Source organism: Bos indicus x Bos taurus, chromosome 27 (genome assembly GCF_003369695.1).
Source record: "Bos indicus x Bos taurus breed Angus x Brahman F1 hybrid chromosome 27, Bos_hybrid_MaternalHap_v2.0, whole genome shotgun sequence".
Taxonomy (NCBI): domain Eukaryota; kingdom Metazoa; phylum Chordata; class Mammalia; order Artiodactyla; family Bovidae; genus Bos; species Bos indicus x Bos taurus.
In genome coordinates, this window is record NC_040102.1 from 14,962,238 (window position 1) to 14,986,532 (window position 24,295).

The 24,295-nt window shown below is 42.6% G+C and overlaps 1 long non-coding RNA gene across 1 annotated transcript in view; it reads left to right on the forward strand.

Moving 5' to 3' along the window:
* Positions 1-23,113, forward strand: part of LOC113884973 — a 39,317-nt gene extending 16,204 nt beyond the window's left edge. The window contains exon 3 of the long non-coding RNA XR_003509076.1: positions 22,706-23,113. This is a non-coding gene — a long non-coding RNA (uncharacterized LOC113884973). The remainder of the gene's footprint in view (positions 1-22,705) is intronic.
* Positions 23,114-24,295: the final 1,182 nt, after the last annotated feature.

Here is a 24,295-nt window from a genome sequence, read left to right on the forward strand (position 1 = left end):
GGGCTAGTGCACTGGGACGACCCAGAGGGAGGGTATGGGGAGGGAGGAGGGAGGAGGGGTCAGGATGGGGAACACATGTATACCTGTGGTGGATTCATTTTGATATTTGGCAAAACTAATACAATTATGTAAAGTTTAAAAATAAAATAAAATTTAAAAAAAAAAAAAAATGCTTGTAGCTGTATGTGGTAATAATTACCGTGGAGTTGGGTCAGGGTAGATATAAAGCTTTTTTGGAATCTAGCATTTCTCTTGTTGCCCAAAGCAACGACCTCAGGGGAAAACAAAAGAACCCTGGTGAGAAAACATCTCAGTTAAAATGTACATTTTTCTCTCAAGTGTTGGTAGGAAGCAAGTGAATGGGGCCTCTGACCTGGAACCAATTAACCCTGCAGTTAAAATGGCAGCTTGGGGCAAAATGAAGGGTTTGGTGTCAATTAATCTGTTTTCTGGACTACATACACTACAAGATGTTCATCCTGTTTTAAAAAAAATTAAAGGACCCTGACCTAAAATGTAATATGCCCCTTACTCTCTGCAGGACCCAAACTTGTATATTAATGTCACTTCAGACTTTAGCATCCCAAGCTTACAGGCCCTTAAGTCTTATACTTTTAGTCTACTTTAATGATTCTTATGAAGGTCCTTACTCTGATACTGAATGATAATGATGATATTAACAATAGCTATCTCTTACATGCTCACTGTGGCAGGTCCTAAGCTAAACCTATTTTAAGTTCCTCATTATTGGAACAACCCTGAGTGTGTGTTCAGCATCTCATATATGTGTATGCATTATACATACATGCATATGTACTCTATATGTACAGTATACACCCATATATGCACATATGGTAGATGCGCACACACACACACGCACACATAAGGTACACTAAGAGTTTTCTTTTAAAGAATTGGCTTCTGTAGTTGTGGGGGCTTAGCAAGTCTGAAATCTCTAAGGTGGGTTGGAAACTTGGGTGGGAACTGATGTTTCAGTCTTGAGGCAGAACTTCTATTTCAGCAAAACCTCAGTTTTGCTTTCAAGGCCTTTCAAATGTCTGGATGAGTCTCCCCCTCATACCCCCACCCATTATGGAGGGTTGACTCCCACACAACTTATAGATGTTAACCACAGCTCCAAAATAGCTTCCCAGCAACACCTAGATGAGTGTTGCTCATCTAAATAACCAAGTACTATAGTTCAGCCAAGTTGACACATAAAGCTGACCATCATATCCTGGAAAATCTTTGCTCAATATTGTGTTTTTATAACATTGAAAATCGTAGCCCTCCACACAGATAGCCTTACATACCTATCTTCCTCTTTTCTTACGTTGCCCTTAGCACCTATTATCTTGAACCCATCACTCTATATTTTATTAGTTTACTATCTTTCTGCCCCTTGTAGAATGTAAGCTCCACAGCACAGTGATGTGTGGGTTTTTCACCGATGTATCCTCAGCACCCCCACCAGTACCTAACACACAGTAGGCCCTCGAGAAATCTTTGTGAGTGACCAAAGCGAATATGAAGGTGGGCAGTCAGTAAATACTTGCAGAATAAATGGAGGGTCTCATCCTGAAGTATTCCTGAACAGACTCTTTGGAAGGGTGGAAGGACAGTGGATCGTAGGGGAGAAAAAGGAAGGATTTCAGAGTTCATATCCATGAGGTGGAAGAAGTAGTGAAGAAGCAGCATACACAGATCCAGTTTGCCTTCCCTTTGCCCTTTTACTTCGCTGTGTGACTTTGGGCAGATTATCTCATGTCTCTGGGTCTCAGTGTTTTCATCTGTAAACTGAGAATAACAATACTTAGTATACAGGGTTGTTCTGATCTTCCCAGGCAACTCAGTGGTAAAGAATCCACCTGGCAATGCAGGAGAAGCAGGAGATGCAGGTTCAATCCCTGGGTCAGAAAGATCCCCTGGAGAAGGAAACGGCAACCCACTCCAGTATTCTTGCCTGGAGAAACCCGTGGACAGAGGAGCCTGGACGGCTACAGTCCATGGGGTCGCAAAGCGTCAGACACAACTGAGTGCATGCACACCATAAACACACACACATACATACATACATCCTACTGGCTGTTTCTCTGGAGAACCCTGACTGATATATGGGGTAAGAGTGTTCCAGGCAGAGGGAAGGCAAGAGCAAAGGCCTCATATGTTGGACACCATGCTAGGCATCATGCAGACCAGTGTGAACAACACAGATGTGGCTCCTACCTTCCTTAAGCTCAGCGACAAGTCATAGATATTGCCAACTGACCCATCTGTCTCTCCCCGATTCTCAGCTCTTCCCAGACTCATTTGCTTTACTCTTCAGCCTTGACCCGTGGTCCCCAGTTTCAACTTTTAACTAGCATTCCTAGTTGCCCTGGCCTTTCATTACACTTGCCACATAACTATCATTACCAACTCACTTTGGGGTAATTATGGAGTTTAAGAACTATGTTCACATACTTTAACTTGCCTTCACAAAAACATATGGGGAGGAAAGGAAAATTCATCTTTATTTCACAGACTAGGAGACTGAGATTCAAAGAGGCAAACTAACCTGGATGAAATTACAGTTAATAAATACCAGAGCTGGGAATCCAGCTTTCTCCTCAAGAACACATTTTTTAAAAACGCACTTTATGGTTACCTGTAATTGTTCACCTCCCACCCACCATTCACTCTTCAACCCATTTCTCTCTGATATTCCCCACTCTTGAACTGGAACGTTTCTGTTTCCAGCGGGGGGTTGGGGGGGGGGGGTGGAGGCTGTAGTTTCCCACGCATTACATTTATTGTCATATTACATTTATTAATTATATATATTAAAATTGTTAGTCAAGTGATTACTTAGGAGACTTCCTATTCGCTTTAAATACAGGCATTCCTCCACGCTTCTGTTTTCAGAGCACAGTAACAATCAGGAGTTGAAATATTACGAAAATAGAAATCCCAGGCCCAACCAAAACAAACTACAAAACTATAGGAACAATCTATCAAGAAGCGCGCGTGGATTACTAGGGTAAAAATATCTGACTTGAAGTCTCCTCTGGAGTCTTCTAATTTCCCGCGAAAATATAAAGATTGAAAAAAACAATCCATCACTCCAAGAAAACCCAGGATTGTCAGCCTCTCCCACGCCCTCGGAGCGATGTCGGACAGCTTCAAGGAACAGCTGATGGCGAGGACCAACGCAGGCCGCGACCACCTGTGCAGGTGCCTGAAAGACTCTTCTCCCAGTTGAGAAGTCAAGCCCGTGCACACCACAAATCCAGGCAGCCGCGCACCAGTACACTTCGCTGTAGATCAGCAAAGGTTTTGTGTGATCGAAAAAAATAAGCGGCGCCCAACAGCTTCCCACGCAGCCCACAAACTCCACCCATCTTTAACTTTTCTTGGACTCGCGGAGCCACTGTTGCTCAGGACACGCCCCGGCAGGAAGTAGAGCGGCGAGAGCGGCAGCACGATGCATCCTGGGAGTTGTAGTCTGCGCTCAGAATGCGCAGGCGCACGGGTAGAGGCGGGGCCCCCAGGAGCAGAGCCCCACGGGAACTGTAGTTTCTCTTGCATTACACAGAACGTGTTAGAAGGTCTGCTAAGTCGCTTCAGTCGTGTCCGACTCTGTGCGACCCCATAGACGGAAGCCCACCAGGCTCCCCTGTCCCTGGGATTCTCCAGGCAAGAACACTGGAGTGGGTTGCCATTTCCTTCTCCAATGCATGAAAGTGAAAAGTGAAAGGGAAGTCACTCAGTCGTGTCCGACTCTTCGCGACCCCACGCACTGTAGCCTACTAGGCTCCTCCATCCATGGGATTTTCCAGGCAAGAGTACTGGAGTGGGTTGCCGTTGCCTTCTCCGGGTTAGAAGGTCAGACGCATGCAGTTCTGAGAGTTCTCAGTTCAGTTAGCGGTGATGGTTTCAACGAATGTCTGAAGGACAGGGCAACCTGGTTTGGGAACTGTGAGTGCCGTCTTCTGTTCGACAGTAGATCTGAGATGGGTTGAGATATCCCTCAAGTGAACTGTGTGAGCCGAAGGACAAACCACGAAATCTGCAAACGGGATTATGGAGCTGTGAGAAAATACTGTAGAATTAATTCAAATTAGTCCGAAAGACTCAGAGAAAGAACGGACTTCAATATCATTCACCTCATGAATCAGAACATTTTTGAGAAATTCTGGCCCCTTTGAAAAAGAATACCAAAAAATTATATGTACGACATGCAGGTTAATGGAAATATGGCACTATCTGGAAGAATGTTAAGTTCATTTTTTTGGATGAGGGTTTTTTGTTTGTTTGTTCTTTTGCACTTCTGTATATTTTCTGAATTGTTTACCAGAGATCAGTATTCCCTTTTGATATAAAATATGAAGAAAAGTATACAAAACAATTTTAAACCTCCTGGAATCTATACCTTGGAGTTTTGTCTTACTTACCTTAGTTAGGTTCTTCTTTCCTTCCTTCCTTCCTCTTTTGCTTCCCTCTTTATTTTCTTCATTCTGAAAGAAAAAATTTGCTGGGGATAGAGGGAGATTCTACAAATAGAGATGTCCTTTATGTAGTCCTCTGTAATGCAGAGAAATACACACACGTTCTGAAGAGTTTTTATGTATATATCTGTGTAAATATCTACATACACGCGTGTGTATATTGTATGTTTTTCAGATAATGGTGTCATACATCCTGTATGATATAATTATTTAATTTGCATTTCTGCCTACTCTGTATCCTGTTTTTTTAGATATATTGTAAAACCCAATACATACAGATCTAATTCATTTTTTTACTTCCATAAGAACATATACTCATATTTGCTTATTTTTCCTTAATAAAGTTATGCCACTTAAAAAATTTTTTTTGGCTGCCCCTCTCAACCTGCAGGATCCTAGTTCCCTGGATTGAACCCACATCCCCTGCAGTGCAAGCGCAGTCTTAACCACTGTACCACCAGGGTAGTCCCCGAGCCATGACATATTTTAAAGTGTATGTTTAACTGTGGTGTTGGAGAAGACTCTTGAGAGTCCCTTAGACTGCAAGGAGATCCAATCAGTCCATCCTAAGGGAGATCAGTCCTAGGTGTTCATTGGAAAGACTGATGTTGAAGCTGAAACTCCAATACTTTGGCCACCTGATGCAAAGAGCTGACTCATTTGAAGAGACCCTGATGCTGGGAAAGATTGAGGGCAGGAGGAGAAGGGGACAACAGAGGATGAGATGGTGGGATGGCATCACTGACTTGATGGACATGGGTTTGAGTGACCTCTGGGAGCTGGTGATGGACAGGGAGGCCTGGCGTGCTGCGATTCATGGGGTCGCTAAGAGTTGGACACGACTGAGTGACTGAACCGAACTGAACTTTATAAGAAATTGACTATTAATATGGATCAATAAGCCAGCTCCCAAACGTACAAAACAATATCTATGAAAGGTATCAGTGCCTTTTTTAACCCTTTTGTGAACTTGCCATTAGGATTGTTGTAGGACATTTGGGAGATGACTTACTGATCCATATTAAAAGAGAAGTTTTTTCCTTCTTTGCCGTCCTATATGTGTTGATGTTTCCTAGTATTTCCTCCTTGGACTTCTTCTCTTGCTACTGTTTGTTCTCCTCTTGGACAGTTTCAGCCACTCCCTTGGATTTTGCTAACCACTCACGAACCTTACTCAATAGCTCCAACCCTGATTTTCTTGTGTGTGTATCCACCTACTTACAGAATACCTATCTCCATATTTCTACAGCCTTGCCCAATTTATTCAACATACCTAGCTAACAATATGACCATCACCCCTGCATTCCTCTCTGTGACTGACCTCAGTCATGAAAACCAGTCATCCAAGCCAATCATCCAGGAAATTTCCTAAGCTTCTGTCCTTCACAATTCATTCATTAAGTTCTACAAATTCCACTGATTAAATAGGCCTTGCTATTCTCCCTCCTTTTCATTTTCCCACTGTTATTACCTTCGCTCAGAACCTTGCCTATAATACTGCATGCGTGCATGCATGCTAAGTCTCTTCAGTCGTGTCCAACTCTTTGTGATCCTATGGACTGTAGCCTATCAGGATCCTCTGTCCATGGGATTCTCCAGGCAAGAATACTGGAATAGGTTGCCATGCCCTCCTTCAGGGGATCTTCCCAACCTAGTGATTGAACCTGCATCTCCTGTGTCTCCTGCATCGGCAGGCAGGTTCTTTACCACTAGTGCCACTAACCTATTTATTGACTTCTCTGATCTGTACCACCTCAAATCCTTGCCCACGTGTGACCCTGTGTCTCCACTTTCCTCTTCCAGTCATCCCTACCTCATTCCCTTTGTCCCAGTTGCACTAAACTATTAGCAGTAATTTGGACAAATTATGTGGTACATCACATTACATTCCATGTACAGTATGTGCTGGCTAAGGGGTAAGATTATAAATCATAGAATTTGGATCAGTTCAGTTCAGCTGCTCAGTCATGTCCAACTTGTTGGCTCCTCTGTCCATATGATTCTCCAGGCAAGAATACTGGAGTGGGTTGCCATTCCCTTCTCCAGGGATCTTCCCAACCCAGGTCTCCTGCATTGCTGGCAGATTCTTTATCATCTGAGCCACCAGGGAAGTCCTTAATCCAATAATACTGGTGGCCTTATAAGGAGAGGAGAAGAGGCACAGAGACAGACACCCAGGGAGAATGCCAGCGACCACAGAGGTTCAGGTTGGAAAGATGCTTCTACCAGCCAAAGAATGCCAAGGATTGACAGCCAGCACTGGAAGCTGTGAAGAGGCAGAGAAGAATTCTGCCCAGAATCTCAGGGCACAGAGCCCAAGATGACACCTTGATTTCAGACTTCTGGCCTCCAGAGGTCTAAGAGAATACAGTATGCTTAAATTGCTGATAATATCTTTATTGTATTAATTATTTGCATTTTTATACCAGTTAAGAAAATAATTCATACTAAATAGTAAATAACTAATAAACACATAAAATAATAATAGTTAACTCTGAATTATGGTACTTTGTGTAACTTTTTTAAAGCAGCCCTAGGGACCAAATAACACTTGCTATGAATACTTCTCTCATGGCCAGCTGATGTGACTTTGCTGAATGCAGAGTCAGAAGGGCTGTACACAACCAGTGGTCATGAGCTAGTATAAGCTGTACCATTGAACTTCTGACTTTGGGCTCATCTAAGACAGACTTTACTTTCTTGGGCTGCAAAATCGCCTCAGATGGTGACTGCAGCCAAGAAATTAAAAGACGCTTGTTCCTTGGAAGAAAAGCTGTGACAAACCTAGACAGCAGTCCACCTAGACAGCTTATGAAAAAGCAGAAACATTACTCTGTCAATAAAGGTCCGTCTTGTCAAAGCTATGGTTTTTCCTGTAGTCATGTATGGATGTGAGATTTGGACCATAAAGAAGGTTGAACACCGAAAAATTGATGCTTTTGAACTGTAGTGTTGGAGAAGACTCTTGAGAGTCCCTTGGACTGCAAGGAGATCCAGCTAGTCCATCCTAAAGGAGATCAGTCCTAGGTGTTCATTGGAAGGACTGATGTTGAAGCTGAAACTCCAATACTTTGGCCACCTGACACGAAGAGCTGACTCATTTGAAGAGACCCTGATGCTGGGAAAGATTGAGGGCAGGAGGAGAAGGGGACGACAGAGGATGAGATGGTGGGATGGCATCACCAACTCAATGGATATGGGTTTGGGTGAACTCTGGGAGCTGGTGATGGACAGGGAGGCCTGGCGTGCTGCGGTTCATGGGATTGCAAAGGGTCAGACACAACTGAGTGACTGAACAACAGTAACAATAGCCATAAGAAAGTTCAAAGCGTGTTCAGGGAAGAATTTGACATGGGTTCAAGCAAGAACTTTCAATATAGAAGTATCATCTGTGGACATTGTCTTGTGTTGTATGCACTTTATCTTTTAAAATCTCAATGTTGAGTTCAAGACGTTCATTAACCTATTTCACTTCCAGGCAAGCAAGCAAGGACGTGAATGTGAAAATACCTGAGAGTATTCAAATCTCAATGACGACATGAGAAAATATATGTCAAATTACTCAGTTTAATCTAATTCCTGTGTTCATTTTTTTTCTTTTGGGGTTATTTTTTGGGGGATGGGGATGTATAATTAATTTTCTTTCATTTGTTATTCTGACTGTTTTGGTTAAGAGAGGTTTTAAATTGCTCAGCACTAAAAGATCCTGGATCAAGAGGCCAACACGCCTACAGGAGTGTTAGAAATTTGTCACAAAAACGTACTTATCAACTTCTCAGTGAATTTGATAGATAAGAAGATGACATTTGCTCAGTGACAGCATGTGTGACAGAACTAAATGAGAAGAAGATGAAAACCACTTTACAGTAACTTCTGACATTGCCATCAACATTAAAAATGCTGAGATTTACAGAAACTCCTTCCAAGGTCAAGGTCCAGAGGAGGAGCTGTGTGAGCCTGAACAGAAGAACCAATGATTAGCACTCAAGATGCAAAACAAGAGCAACTTTGACTTCACAAAGGACCGCATTCCTGGCTGCCATTTCCTCGTGTGGATTCCTGGTTGCAGCAAGGTGATAAGCAACCAGAGAATCCTTCCACTTCATGTGTGACTGAGCCCCTCCTTGTAGAACATATTAGATGTACTTTGATGTTTTTTTAAAGAAAATACCCATCTCCAACTAGCATAGGTTCCTGGGAAAGAAAGCAAAAGAGGCAGAGAGAAGGAAGAGAGGCAGGAAGGAGGGGAGAGAGAGCAAGAAAGGAAGGAACAGAGGAAGGAAGGAAAAAAAAGATGGCTTGGCTTATGCAAAAAGATTTCTCCAGAGAGCTTGAAATAGGAATGACCAAAGAAAGCAACTTTCTGGCATGATAGAGCCCATTGGTGGCCGTTGGAAAGAATCTAAATTTGAAATCTATGTCCGTTGAGTCTTAGATATCCTCCTTTGCCCTTTGTATTTCAAATAACTTTCAAAATAAAATCTTCTTTTAGCAAAAGAAAAAAAGATCTCACTACCACCTTGCCATATTTGTTGTTCATGTCTGACTCTTTGCAACCCCATGGACAGCAGCATGCCAGGTTCCTCTGTCCCTCTCTATCTCCTCGAGTTTGCCCAGGTTCGGGCATATCTATATAGCCTTGCCATTTACAGAATCATGCAAACCTTTATAATCAGGTGTTTTTACAGAACAGTCTGATGAGGGAACTAGAAGCCTGAGTATTTAGGACTCAGGTTTTAACCATGTTGTACTTCAGTTTTCTCCTTTATAAAATGATAGGGTTGTACTATGTAAGTAATTCTCAATTATCTTATATTTCAAGTTCACTAATCATTCTATTCCAGAGATTTCTTCCCACCCTGTCCTGGTACTTGGTGCCCCCAGGCCAAAAGAAATACCTAAACACTTGTCTTTATCAAGTAGTGAGGTCTAAACAGCTTAGTAGTACTTTCTGTGGTATCCAACAGATGTCTCTGGCCCTCAGAAACTTAAAATAACCCACGGTGCCTCTGTAGGTTCGCTTGTCACCCCAAAGTGCTTCAGTACACAATTTAAGAATCATAGTTCTAATCAAAGAAACTTAGTTCTACTCTGATAGAAATTTAAGTCTTTTTTTAGAGAAAAAATGCTTGGATCATAGTTCCTTACACAAGTTTTATACACGTGACCATTACAGTGGCACTTACTGAAGGTATATTTTATTTTATTTTTTTGAAGGTATATTTTAATGTCAAAGTTTTAAAACACAGATAATTTTGTTAGTAAGATGAAACATAAAATTGCTGCTGGGAATATAGTTTACGGTATCATCATAAAACACAAAATAAATTCTGGTAATACTACTAGAATTATAGATCTAATACATAAAAATTATTTCATTAGAAATGAAATGCTTAGGACTTCTCTGGTGGTCCAGCAGTTAAGAGTCCGCGCTCCCATTGCAGGGGGCCTGGGTTCGATCCCTGGTCAGGGTTTTAGTCCCACGTGCCGTAGCTAAGACCCAGTGCAGCCAATTAAATAAATATGTCTTTTCAAAAGAAATTAAATGATACTAATACTATTGACAATTACTTTTACAGCTATCATTATAAATTCAAAGACAAAAAAATGAATCCATCAGGAGACATATAACAATTATTGAACCTTATTGTTTAGAAACTTGTAGCTGCATTTTATTGAATAGCATCTCAGTTCTCGGGATAAAGTTTTAAACAGCAACTGGAAGAACAGCTTTATGTTTAAAAATGTTTTATTTTTAGAGTTGTCATGGTGTAAACGTTATTCCTACATATCAAAGCTGCTGGAAAGAACCCAAGTTTTGTGCAAGTTTTTCATTAAGTGTTTCGTGGTGTCCCTGCTTTAACCCCAAACAAGTGCACACTCTTCATAAGCTGTTGAATATTGGTTCAGCTGATAAATTAAGAAAATCCCCCTTCTTTGAACTCCTAAGCCACAGAACATGTGTTACATTGCTAATAAGAAGGATTAGACAGATATGGGCCACCCAAAGTTTCTCCTATTCCTGGATCATCTGCAATGAGAAAATAGCAATTTAATTGTGTTTCTTGCTTATCCAGGTCAACAGTTAGCACCAATACGAAGATACCCAACTGTGTAGAGATAAAACCTAGAGCAGCAGGAGACAGTATCTGAAAACACAGGGTCTGAGGAAGCTGGGAAGGGGCAGAGCTATAGTTTGGAGGAGGAAATGGCACCCCACTCCAGTACTCTTGCCTGGAAAATCCCATGGATGGAGAAGCCTGGTGGGTTTCTGTCCATGGGGTTGCCAAGAGTCGGACACGACTGAGCGACTTCACTTTCACTTTTCACTTTTATGCATTGGAGAAGGAAATGGCAACCCACTCCAGTATTCTTGCCTGGAGAATCCCAGGGACGGGGGAGCCTGGTGGGTTTCTGTCTATGGGGTCGCACAGAGTCAAACACGACTGAAGCGACTTAGCAGCAGCAGCAGCAGCAGGATGTGACTGGTAGCTAGAGGAAGAGAATTAGAAGAAATTATGCTTATCCAAGGTTATTTTGATTAACTAGCCAGAAGCCCACCAACGGATACTCACAGTAAAATGACTGAAGGAGAAATAGCACACTTGGCACATAGATTTGGAAATTGAAGGAGAATTAATTTTAGCTCTATTTTTAAAATAGTATTGATTAACTTTTATTTTATTTTAATTAAAAACACTTTAATTTTAGAAAAGCTTTTAGTTTTTTATTGTGGGTGTATGTATGTGTGTGTGTGTATATATATATATATATATATATAACTAAATATACCATTTTAAACATTCTGAAGCATATACGTGATTTTTTGCCAAAGTCACACTGTTAAATTAGGGAGTTTGATATATTTTTGGAAGAACATGGAGAATGAACAAACCAACAGAGAAAGAAATTGTTTGTGGAAATTAGGTCTCCTGACTTCCAGATCAGATTCAGCTAAAAATGCTCTTACTTTTGTACACGCCTTGTCTTCACGTCACAGCTTTGACACAGCTGGAGTTGCACACCCTAATTGCTGGGCCATGCTGTATGCAGCTGTATGACTGACTCATCGTTGAAAATCTTATTTACTTTTTGAAGTCAATTGGTTTCCCTGAAACATTGTGTTGCTGCCTAGTAGTCAATAGTTCAGCGTCATTTTTTTTTTTTTTTTTTTTGCTTCAAGAAATAGCAGAGAAAAGGACATTAGCATTTTAAGGTGGGTTTTATTTCTCCATATGTAAAAATATATATCGTTTGATCAAAAAATGTATTAGTATTCAGGTGAAGATTATAGAGATCTTTTGGAACATCTGCTTTATCTGGATTAGTTTTAAAATCAGATGCAGCAATTCCATTGCAGTTCAAGTTGTTTCTATTTCATTATACTAGGTTAATTTTTTAATATTTTATTTTTACATTTTACTTCTTTGTTTTCTGGTTGCACTGGGTCTTTATTGCTGTGCATGCAGTTTCTCTAGTTGCGTCGAGCAGGGGCTGCTCTTCGTTGCAGTACGCAGATTTCTCACTGCATTGGCTTCTCCAGTCGAGGGGCATAGGCTCTAGGGTGTGCAGCTCGGTGCTTGCAGTGTGTGGGCTTCAGCCATTTCAGCTCACAGGCTTAGTTATTCTGCAGCATGTGGAATCTTCCTAGCCCAGGGATCAAACTTACATCCCCTGTATTGGCAGGTAGATTCCTATCCACTGCGCCAGCAGGGAAGTCCCATACTAGGTTAATCTTGAAGACCCCTAATAGCTTTCATTAAGTTTACACCAGAATATCACACGTCTGTAGACTGAGTAGCATAATGTTCTCTCTTCACATAAATGCAAGCTCTTATAATGTAATGACACCTCCAAATGCTAAAAGCAGACCATGGGTATTAAGTTGAGGTAGAGAGACTATTACTCCTATTTATTATTTTCGGGCAGAATAATCCCAGTTTCACTGATTACAAAGTAAAATGGAGACTGTGGTGGACAGGGACTTGGGGATCACACAGACTGGCTTATGATTCCCACCCTTACACAAAGAAACTGATGACATTGTGTGGATTGTGAACTCCCCCAGAGTTTGAATTTTCTCACCTGAGAGGTTAGCGTCTGCACACTATGATTAATGTGGGATAAAAGAGAGCTAACACGAATGCCATGGGCAGCACCTGGTCCTTAGAGCACGTGACGTTCAACAAGGGTTAGTCCCCTTCCCAGCCTTTCTCTGCTTGCACTACAAATCTGAAAATACACAGCTATAAAAAGTTGTCTTGAAAGAGACTGAACTGGAAACTTCTGTTTGGAATAACGGGATTGCAAGGGTGTCACTGTTGCAGCATAAGGATTTGTTGGCAGACATTTGGAGCTTTATGCCTGCAAGGTGTTTGCAGAGCTCTTATAGTTTTAAGAGAATAGTCTGTTACTGTCAGTGAGGTTAAGCCTCTTTTCAAATGTTCAGAAGCCTTTTCCTTTCCTGCAAAGGATTCTGGGGAACCTTACTTGAGACCTAAATCAGACTGGCCAGGTTCCAGAAGTTTTGATAACCACTATGCCAGAGGGACAAGCCCTGTGGGGAGTTTGGGCCCCTGGGTCAGAACCACGGGCCTGTGTTCCCCACCCCCGCACCCCGCCTAGCAGTCCCACTTCTGAACTTAGTCTTGTATGTGTTCTTGTTCACCTGTGCAAGGATGTTTATCACAGACCCATGGAAGCATTCCTTGTGATTGTAAATGGCTGGAAGCAACCTAAATAGTACCAACAGTGCATGCGTGCAGGCTAAGTTGCTCAGTCCAACTCTTTGTGACCCCATGGATTGTAGCCTGGAAGGCTCTACCTGTTGATGGGATTCTCCAGGCAAGGAACTGGAGTGGTTGCCATGCCCTCCTCCAGGAGATCTTCCCGACCTAGAGATCAAACCCTCGTCTCTTACATCTCCTGTATTTGCAGGTGGGTTCTTTACCACAAGCGCCACCTGTGGTAAAGAAGCCATGTGGGAAGCCATGCTAGCAATGGTAATATTAATTAAATGTTGGCACATCCCTACTATTAAAAAAAGAGAGAGAGAATAGTCTGGATGCCATCTTCTTCCTCTGGCACAGAACTTCCTTCCCTTTGGTGAGATTTGGGGACAGTACTTTGCTCAGCTCTAAAATAATGCCTTTCTTTTCCAATTGTCTGGACTCGTCTAACAGTTACAAAACAGTATTTCACCAGCAGAGGCTACTACAGTTTATTTAAAGGTTACAAACTGAAACTTCCTCTTAAATTATGCAATGTTTTTTTTTTGGTGGTGAGGGAAGGGAGGAAATATTTCAGTTTAAATTTTTATAAAATAAATGGAAGATGATGGCTACTTGTTGCACAAGTCTATCGAACTGTATTTATATTTATAGGTATATCTGGGTTCTGTTTTAGAGTATAAGTTACTTGAGAGCTGAGACTGTGCCATAAGTTTCCTGTACCCTTCGTGCCTCGCTAAGTAGAGTACACAGTAGGTGCTCAACAAGCACTTTTTAAAAATGCACAAAGAATAAATCTTGGTAGACAGAAAAATATATGAGTATTGACATGGCCAGGCCCACAAAATTCAATTTCCTGTCAAAATCTTCCCCATCTTTCAAGGCCCAGCTCAGGAGCAAAGGAACTTCTTCCTAGACACTCCACTGACCTTTCCACAACTCCAAGAGATCATTTTCCTCATGTTTGCATACTCACAGCATTTTATATCTCTTATTTTTGAACATCTGCAATCTTCTGCCTCATGTTATAATCTATTTGATGACTTAGGTATAAATTATTATTAACTCCTACCTGTCCATTATTGCATCATCCTCAAATTTCTCAGAGTCCTCATCAAATGTGTGTCGAATTCACCCCTTATTCAACAGTTAACGTTGGAAATACTGAAGTTTTTTTTTTAAAGTTTTAAAGTAGCTTCAAAACCCTTTTGGAACCAGGTATGTTCATAACAACATGAAAATAGGAAAATACTGAAAGCTTCATATAGTAGAAGGATACTAACTGGATTTGCATCTGGGCTCCATCATTTATTAGCTGCTGGATCTTGGTCAAGTGCCTGAGCCTCTCTGTGCCTCAGTCCCTTCATCTGTAAAATGGGGAGGATAATAGTACCTAACGCGGCTGGAGACAGTATAGGCAGAGGTCTCGGAAGAGACCTTGTCACCTAGGGAGCACTCAGTCACTGGCATGTACTGCTTGGTCGTCACCATCATTATCGACCCAGAGAAAGAGTCCTACTTTATATGCAGCTTCTCAAAAGAATACCAGGCTTTGGCAAGGTGAAAGGAAATGACACTGATGTGATTGGTTAAAAAATTGTGTTGTGATAAGAACACTTACCATGAGATGTACCCTCTTCACAGATTTTTAGGTTCACAGCACACTACAGTATTGTCATCTGTAACATAATATTGTACAGCAGATTTCTAGAACTTGCATCATCGTGTATAATTGAAAATATGCCTATTAGCCGTTCCCTGGCAACATTCTAAAGAATCTTTGCTTCTATGAGTCTGACTGTTCAACATATCTCGTATAAGTAAACCATGCAGTATTTGTTCTTTTGTAACTAGCTTATTTCACTTAGCTTAATGTCTTCAAGGTTCTTCCGTGTTGTCACATATTATTGTGGTATATCCTTCTTCTTAAAGGCAGAATATGGTAATAGTCCGTCATATGGATGTTTTCCTTTATCCATTCATCTGTTGATTGATAGGTATGATAGGTCTTGAGGTTGTTTCTGCATCTTGACCACTGGGAATAGTGCAGCAAGGAACACAGGAGCGTCAGTGTTTTGTCAAGATCCTGTTTTCAGTGTTTTCGATACATACTCAGAAGTGGCATTGCTGACTCACATGGTGGTTCTATTTTTAATTTTTTGAGGAACTTCCATACTGTTTTCCGTAGTGGCTGCACATTTTGCATTCCCTCCAACTTTGTACAAGGGTTCCAGCTTCTCCACATCTTCACCAACATTTGCTGTCTTTTCTGTTTTGAATTGTAGCCATCTGAAGAAGTGTGAGGTGGTATCTCATTGCGGTTTTGACTGGCATTACCCTGATGATCAGTGTTGTTAAACAGCTTTTCCTATACCTGTTGGTTACATGTATCTGCTTTTTGGAGAAATGTCTTATCTGGTCTTTGTCCATTTTTTAACCAGATTATATGTTTGTTTATTTGTTTTTGTACTGTGTTATATGCGTTCCTTACCTGTTTTGGAAATTAATCCCTTCTCCGATATATGGATTGCAAATATTTTCTCCCACTTCATAGGTTGCCTTTTCACTTGGTTTTTATTTTCTGTGCTTGGCAGAACCTTTTAGTTTGATGTAGCCATTTCTTTCTTTTTGCTTTTCGCTTTTGTTCCCTATGCTTCTGGACTGATATCCAAGAAATCTCTTCCAGGACCAACGTCCCGAAGATGTCCCCTATGTTTTCTTCCAGGAGTTTTAGTTTCAGGTCTTACATTTAATTAATCCACTTTGAGTTGATTTTTGAATGCGATGTAACATACTGTTCTAGCTTCTGATGTGAACTTTTTAACTTTAATTTACTTTTATTTATTTATGGCTGCACAGGGTCTTTGTTGCTGCATGCTGGCTTTTCTCTAGTTGCAGCGAGTAAGGGCTGCTCTCTAGTGGCAGTGCAAGGGCTCCTCGTTGCGATGGCTTCTCTTGTTGTGGCGCAAAGGGTCCAGGCACGTGGGCTCAAAGTTGTGGCTCACCAGCTTGGTAGCCCCACAGCATGTGGGATCTTTCCAGAGCAGGGACTGAACCTGTGTCCCCTGTGTTGGTAGGTGGATTCTTAACCACTGGACCACCAGGGAAGTCCTATTTCTGTTTCATTATATCATACTCAGTTCAGTTCAGTTGCTTGGTCGTGTCCAACTCTTTGAGACGCCATGAACCGCAGCAGGCCAGGCCTCCCTGTCCATCACCAGCTCCTGGAGTTTACTCAAACTCACGTCCATTGAGTCGGTGATGCCATCCAACCATCTCATCCTCCGTCATCCCCTTCTCCTCCTGCCTTCAATCTTTCCCAGCATCAGGGTCTTTTCAAGTGAGTCAATTCTTCCCATCAGGTGGCCAAAGTATTGGAGTTTCAGCTTCAGCATCAGTCTTTCCAATGAATATTCAGGACTGATTTCCTTTAGGATGGACTGGTTGGATCTCCTTGCTGTCCAAAAGACTCTCAAGAGTCTTTTCCAACACTACAGTTCAAAAGCATCAATTCTTCGGAGCTCAGCTTTCTTTATAGTCCAACTCTCACATCCATACATGACTACTGGAAAAACCAAAGCTTTGACTAGATGGACCTTTGTTGGCAAAGTATTGTCTCTGCTTTTTAATATGCTGTCTAGGTTGGTCATAACTTTTCTTCCAAAGAGCAAGTGTCTTTTAATTTCATGGCTGCAGTCACCATCTGCAGTGATTTTGGAGCCGGAAAAAAATAAAGTCTGTCACTGTTTCCATTGTTTCCCCATCTATTTGCCATGAAGTGATGGGACTGGATGCCATGATCTTAGTTTTCTGAATGTTGAGTTTTAAGCCAACCTTTTCACTCTCCTCTTTCACTTTCATCAAGAGGCTCTTTAGTTCTTCTTCACTTTCTGCCATAAAGGTGGTGTCATTTGCATATCTGCATATATCATACTAGGTTAATCTTAAAGATCTCTAATAACTTTCATTCAATTTAGACCAAAATATCACAAATCTGTAGACTGAGTAGTGTAATGTCACTGATTCAGATAAGAGCTTTCTAGTTACGGTGCTAGGGCTTCTCACTGCAGTGGCTTCTCTTGTTGCAGCGCACATGCTCTAGAGCTCGGGCCCAGCAGTTGTGGGGTAGGGGCTTAGTTACCCCATGGCGTGTGGAATCTTCCTGGAGCAGGGCTGGAACCCGTGTCCCCTGCATTGGCAGGTAGATTCTTAACCATGGACCACCAGGGAAGTCCTGAAATTTTACACTGATAAATTGGCTGTTTATTTCGCCATTCAGTTTCTGCGGTCCCCTCTTCAAACTCACAGTCCATCTCTTTCCTTCTTCTAAAATGTTTTCTCTTCTTGTAAGTTTCATCTTTGCCTTGGACAGGGCCTGTTTCTCTCTGCTTTGCTTCCCACATCCCTAACTGACCCAGATACGCATCACTCCCGGTGCTTCCCTGCCCCGTCTGCAGCCAGCCCTGAGTCAACAAGCACAATCTCTCCTGTCATATTCTGAGATTCAACCCTCAGGTGATAATTCTCCTGTGTTTAGTCATTCACATCCTTTGGTTCACAGAGATGTTCAGTCTAGTGCCTTCAAATTGCTGACCTAAATAATATCCCTGGATTTTTAAAAATAATATAAAGTTTATTTTAGAAACAACCATGAGTCATTACAGAAGCTAATGAACTTGGGAATTCTATATAAAGTCATCCAAGCATATAAAGCCTATTTTTTTTCAAGGTTCCTGTTTCTTAGTTCAGTTCTGTTCAGTTCAGTCGCTCAGTCGTGTCTGACTCTGCGACCCCATGAATCGCAGCACGCCAGGCCTCCCTGTCCATCACCAACTCCCGGAGTTCACTCAGACTCACATGCATTGAGCTGGTGATGCCATCCAGCCATCTCATCCTCTGTCATCCCCTTCTCCTCCTGCCCCCAATCCCTCCCAGCATCAGAGTCTTTTCCAATGAGCCAACTCTTCGCATGAGGTGGCCAAAGTATTGGAGTTTCAGCTTCAGCATCAGTCCTTCCAAAGAACACCCAGGACTAATCTCCTTTAGAATGGACTGGTTGTATCTCCTTGCAGTCCAAGGGACTCTCAAGAGTCTTCTCCAACACCACAGTTCAAAACCATCAATTCTTCAGCACTCAGCTTTCTTCACAGTCCAACTCTCACATCCATACATGATTACTGGAAAAACCATAGCCTTGACTAGACGAACCTTTGTTGGCAAAGTAATGTCTCTGCTTCTGAATATGCTATCTAGGTTGGTCATAACTTTCCTTCCAAGGAGTAAGCGTCTTTTAATTTCATGGCCACAGTCACCATCTGCAGTGATTTTGGAGCCCAAAAAAATAAAGTCTGACACTGTTTCCACTGTTTCCCCATCTATTTCCCATGAAGTGATGGGACCAGATGCCATGATCTTTGTTTTCTGAATGTTGAGCTTTAAGCCAACTTTTTCACTCCTCTTTCACTTTCATCTTAGTTCAAGGCCACAAAAAATTGGAATGTGATGGAGCTTGACTCCCACATTTGCCACATGTCTAAATAACTGTGAGTTATAAATCAAGCCAACAAACTGTTAAATAAAACATGCTCTATTCTCCTACCTTGACAGATACCCCATAGGAATGACCTCTAGAAATGGAGGTTGAGTTTCGAATTCTCAGACTCCTTGGTGTTCTGTATGTGGTAGCCAAGGGAAAGCTGGCCCCCCAGCCCTGGGCCACTCCCCTCCCCTCTCCCCCCAGCCCTGTTCTCACATGAGGGGGTTTACATCCCTGTGTGGATGCCCTAAGCCCCAGTCAAACCCCATTCACACCTTCTTGCCCACCTTAGACAGCAGCACCTTGGGTACTGTTTGGGTAAGCAACCTGCCTTTGAAGATAGGAGAGGCCATGCAGACTCACAGCCGTTCAAGGAGGGTCCTCAGGACACAGCGTGTGGTCCAGAAGAGAGGGTGCAAGCTCTGGATGGGAAGGGGTGCAGCTGGGGGATGGCCAGAGGGGCACCTTCTAAAGCACAAGGTCCAGGCAGGGGCCTCCTTGCCCAAGTCAAACAAAGGCTCAACCAACGGGACCTCATGAGCTCTTAGACCTTTCCTTTCAGTCCCAGCCCCAGGGGACCATTTCATGGAAGCACAGACTTTCCTTGTACTCCAGCATCTTACCTCAAGCTCAAGTTCAAGCCAGACTTCCTGCCCCAAGGTCAACTCCAACACACACAAATGCAGCTCAGAAATACCAGGCACTTCACAGCCCAGAAGGAAACCTCAATGAATCCAAGTCAGAAGCAGATGGGCAAACCTCAAGCCACTCTGGTTTTTTTTTTTTTTTTTTTTTCAGGTGGACAGTTCTAAACAGGTTTCCATGAGGTTCTTTTGAGATCCCAGTGGAAACAAGCCCACCGCTCCCAGCAGCAACCTCAGCAGCCCACCCTGTTTACGCTTTTCTTCCTCCCTTCCTCACTCTCCTGCCTCCTGGAGTCACCACCCAAGTAAACCACCCACACTCCTCAGCCTCTGCCTTGAGGGGTACTTAAAGGAATTGTCAAAGCTATGGTTTTTCCAGTAGTCATATATGGATATGAGAACTGGACCATCAAGAAGGCTGAGCACCAATGCTTTCAAACTGTGGTGCTGGAGAAGACTCTTGAGAGTCCCTTGGAAAGCAAGGAGATCAAACCAGTCAATCCTAAAGGAAATCAACCCTGAACATTCATTGGAGGGACTAATGCTGAAGCTGAAGCTCCAATACTTTGGCCAACTGATGCAAAGAACTGACTCATTTGAAAAGACCCTGATGATGGGAAAGATTGAGGGCAGGAGAAGGGGACAACAGAGGATGAGATGGTTGGATGGCATCACCGACTCAGTGGATATGAGTTTGGGCCATCTCCAGGAGATAGTGAAGAACAGGGAGGCCTGGCGTGCTGCAGTCCATGAGGTCACAAAGAGTCAGACACAACTTAGTGACTGAACAACAACAATAAAGGAATAAAGAGACAAAGCCAGGAAACAGAAGGACCAGCCCCTTCCAAGTACAGCTGTAGCATCAGCACAATCTTGCTGATGACCTTCATCAACAATCGTGTAAGAACATTTCCTAAGGGTAAAGTGTTCTCGACAAATTTATGTTACAACCTAAACACGTATTCAAGAGATCTTTTGTTTGATTTTGTTTTTCTTGCAGGGGGCAATCCCTTTGCTCTTTCCTGTATTTCAATGTCTAAATTCTTCATGCAATGCCTCACTTTCAAGCTTAAAATTTCCCTGAATTGACTGTGGCCTGTTGGGAGGCAGAATGGAGGGAACTGCATATGGAAAATGAACAAGGAGGAGAAGCCAATCAGAAGCCAAAAGCTGTGACTAATTTTGACACCAGAGATGACATGGACATGACAAAGTGCAAACAGCCCTTTTCACAGCTGACCATCCAGCTGAGGATGGCGGACTCCAGATTTTCCTGGACAATTCCATTTCAGATTTTTGACATGAGATTTATAAACACATTCCTCTTGTCAGACCGTTTGTCCAGATTTAAGCTTCAGAGAATACTGTCCCAGACCATCCACAGTGATGGCCAGGCCAAGGTCTGCTTTCTGTCACCTGGGCACCTTGCCCGATTCTCAGGCTTGGCCTCCACCGGGACACACAATACCCAGGTCCTGGGTACCCCTGGGATAAGGCTCCTTGACAAGGCCAATCAACCTCTCTTCTTACACAGCCTGGCCCTGTTAGGGGTGCCCTGCTGCAGAAAGTGCCCTGCAGCTTGGTGACTACCAGCCTCTGTTGTTGTTGTTTAGCCGCTAAGTTGCGCCCGATTCTTTGCGGCCCCATGGACTTCAGCCCACCAGGCGAGGCCTCTAGAACCACCTCTCCCTAGCACCAGCTCTTACTAGCAGCTCTGGATGGAGAATCCTGTGCCCAGACTTCGGGCCCTCTGGGAGGCAGCCTGGCTGCCTTCAAAGAGTTTGGCTCTTTGAGCTTCCTTTTTGTTGTTGTCTTGTTTTTTCTTTGAGGTTTCTCATGTCTAATTTTTAGGTAATTTTTTGAACTGGATCAGAAAGAGGATGAAAAGGGGGAAAGGCAAATTAAAAAAAAAAAACAAACCCGCAAGAAGGGACTTCCCTGGTGATCCAGTGGTTAATATTCTACCTTCTAAGGCAGGTGGCATGGGTTCCATTCCTGGTCAGGGAGCTAGGCTCCAGCAAGCCATGCTGCATGGCCAATAAAAGGAAAAATTTTTTTAAAGAAAAAGAAAATAGGGTCGCCATGCAATAAGAGGCCTAATTAGGGTCCTGGAGCTCTTCTTCCTCACAGCCTGATTCTGCCCTGAGGCTTCAGACATTCTTGACCTAAAAGCGAACCTGCTTATCTACTACTTACCCCCACATTTAAAAACCAAAAACGGGGTGTGCAGCAGAGAGACCGATCAACTTGGGAAACCGGTCATCTTAGAGCTGGAAGGAACCTTAGACTAATCCCTCACATAAAACAGGAGATTCTGTCATTGGATTATAGCCTAAGGTAATATGTTGGAGATTTCTGTCGATTTGGAAAAAAGAATCCTAAAACCTGAAATGGTGGCACATTGCTATTTAATCACGTTTTCTGGGGATTCTCTGGTGACTCAAAAGAATCTGCCTGCCAATGCAGCAGACATGGGTTTGAATCATGATCTGGGAAGATTCCACATGCCACAAAGCAGCGAAGCCCGTGTGCCACAATTATTGAGCCTGTGTTTTAAAGCCGGGAAACGCAACTCATGAGCCCATGTGCTGTAACGACTGAAGCCTGCGTACCCCAGAGCCCTAGCACTGCAACAAGAGAAGCCACCGCCATGAGAAGCCCATGCACTCCAACTAGAGGAAACGTGCGTGCAGCAAGGAAAACCCGGCACAGCCGAAAATAAAGAAATAAATTCATATAAAAATTAATGTTTTCTACAAGCAAGGGGCTACTTTGTATTATAGATGGTGTGGCGGGATCCTACACGGTGCAAGGGGAGAGAGGTGATTTTATTATCTATGCTGCCCCCAAGTGGTGGAGGCAAGAAAGCACACCCAGAATGGGGCATAGGCATTAGCGACTCCAGGGAACAGACGTTTACATACAGAATAGACAATTCCTCATCATTGTAAACAGCGCTACAATCATCTAGGTTTTATCCTCCTCATCAGAAATTAGAACAGCATCCATATAATTACGAGTAACACCTTTTATGTACAAGCCCTGGAAAAAATCACATTTTAACCTCCAACAAAAGGCCACAGAAAGACGTTTTAAATATTCTAAGTATTATTCAGCAAACATTTATTGAAATAAGCCATGGGCCAGGCACTGCTCTAGACTCTTGGGATAGAAAGATGAATCATACAGAACTCTTGGCTTAAGGAACCCACAGTTTTTGCCCGGGAATGAACAATCAACAAATCACTGCCCAGTGTGATGTGGACTATAACAGACAGTATAATGATCTTTTTCATATTTTCCTTCTAGGCAACAGCGATTCAACAAAATGTAAATGGAGGAGTACACGGATTCTCTCTTCCCTCCTAATATTTGGGGCAAACCTTCCACGGCTGCCTCTCCGGGCTCCTCTTCTAAGATGCAGACACCTAAGAAGCACAGTCTGCTTGTCAAATCAGTTGCCTCTTGCTTGAGATTAGCCTGAGGTCACAAGATGCAACTTTCATCAGATAATTTTCCCCATCTTTCATAAACTTTTAATTGTAGTCTGTGAAAAACCTTGAGGACAAAACAAACAAATGCCCCCACCCCCAAGAAAAAAACCTGCTTGCCTACTAGTCACGTTTTTAAAAACACCTATTACCTTTAACTGAATGCAGAGTTCCAAAGACTAGCAGGGAGAGAAAAGAAAGCCTGCTTAGGTGAACAATGAAAAGAAAGAGGGAAACAATAGAATGAGAAAGATGTGAGATCTCTTCAAGAAAATTAGAGATACCAAGGGAACATTTCATGCAAAGATGGGCTCGATGAAGGACAGAAATAGTATGGACCTGAAAGAAGAGGATAGTAAGAAGAGGTGGTAAGAACACACGGAAGAACTGTACAAAAAAGGTTTTAATGACCTGGATAACCACAATGCTGTGATCACTCACCTAGAGCCGGACATCGTGGAATGTGAAGTCAAGTGGGCCTTAGGAAGCATTACTATGAATGAACAAAGTTAATGGAGGTGATGGAATTCCAGCTGAGCTATTTCAAATCCTAAAAGATGATGCTGTGAAAGTTCTGCACCCAATATGCCAGCAAATTTGGAAAATTCAGTAGTGGCCACAGGACTCGAAAAAGTCAGTTTTCATTCCAATCCCAAAGGGCAACGCCAACAAATGTTCCAACTACCACACATTTGCACTCACTTCACGTGCTAGCAAGGTAATGCTCAAAATCCAAGCTAGGCTTCAACAGTATGTGAACTGAGAACTTCCAGATGTACAAGCTGGATTTAGAAAAGGCAGAGGAACCAGAGATCAAATTGCTAACATCTGTTGGATCATAGACAAAGCAAGAGAATTCCAGAAAAACATCTACTTGTACTTCACTGATGACTATACTAAAGCCTTTGATTGTGTGGATCACAACAAACTATGGAAAATTCTTCAAGAAATGGGAATACCAGACCACCTTACCTGCCTCCTGAGAAACCTGTATGCAGGTCAAGAAGCAACAGTTAGAACCGGACATGGAACAACAGACTGGTTCCAAATTGGGAAAGGAGTACATCAAGGCTGTATATTGTCACTCTGCTTATATAACTTATATGCAGAGTACATCATGAGAACTGCTGGGCTGGATGAAGCACAAGCTGGAATGAAGATTGCCAGGAGAAATATCAATAACCTCAGATATGCAGATGACACCACCCTAATGGCAGAAAGTGAAGAACTAAAGAGCTTTTTGATGAAAGTGAAAGAGGACAGTTGGCTTAAAACTCAACATTCAAAAACACTAAGATCATGGCATCCGATCCCATCACTTCATGGCAAATAGATGGAGAAACGATGGAAACAGTGACAGACTTTATTTTCTTGGGCTCCAAAATCACTGTGGACAGTGACTGCAGCC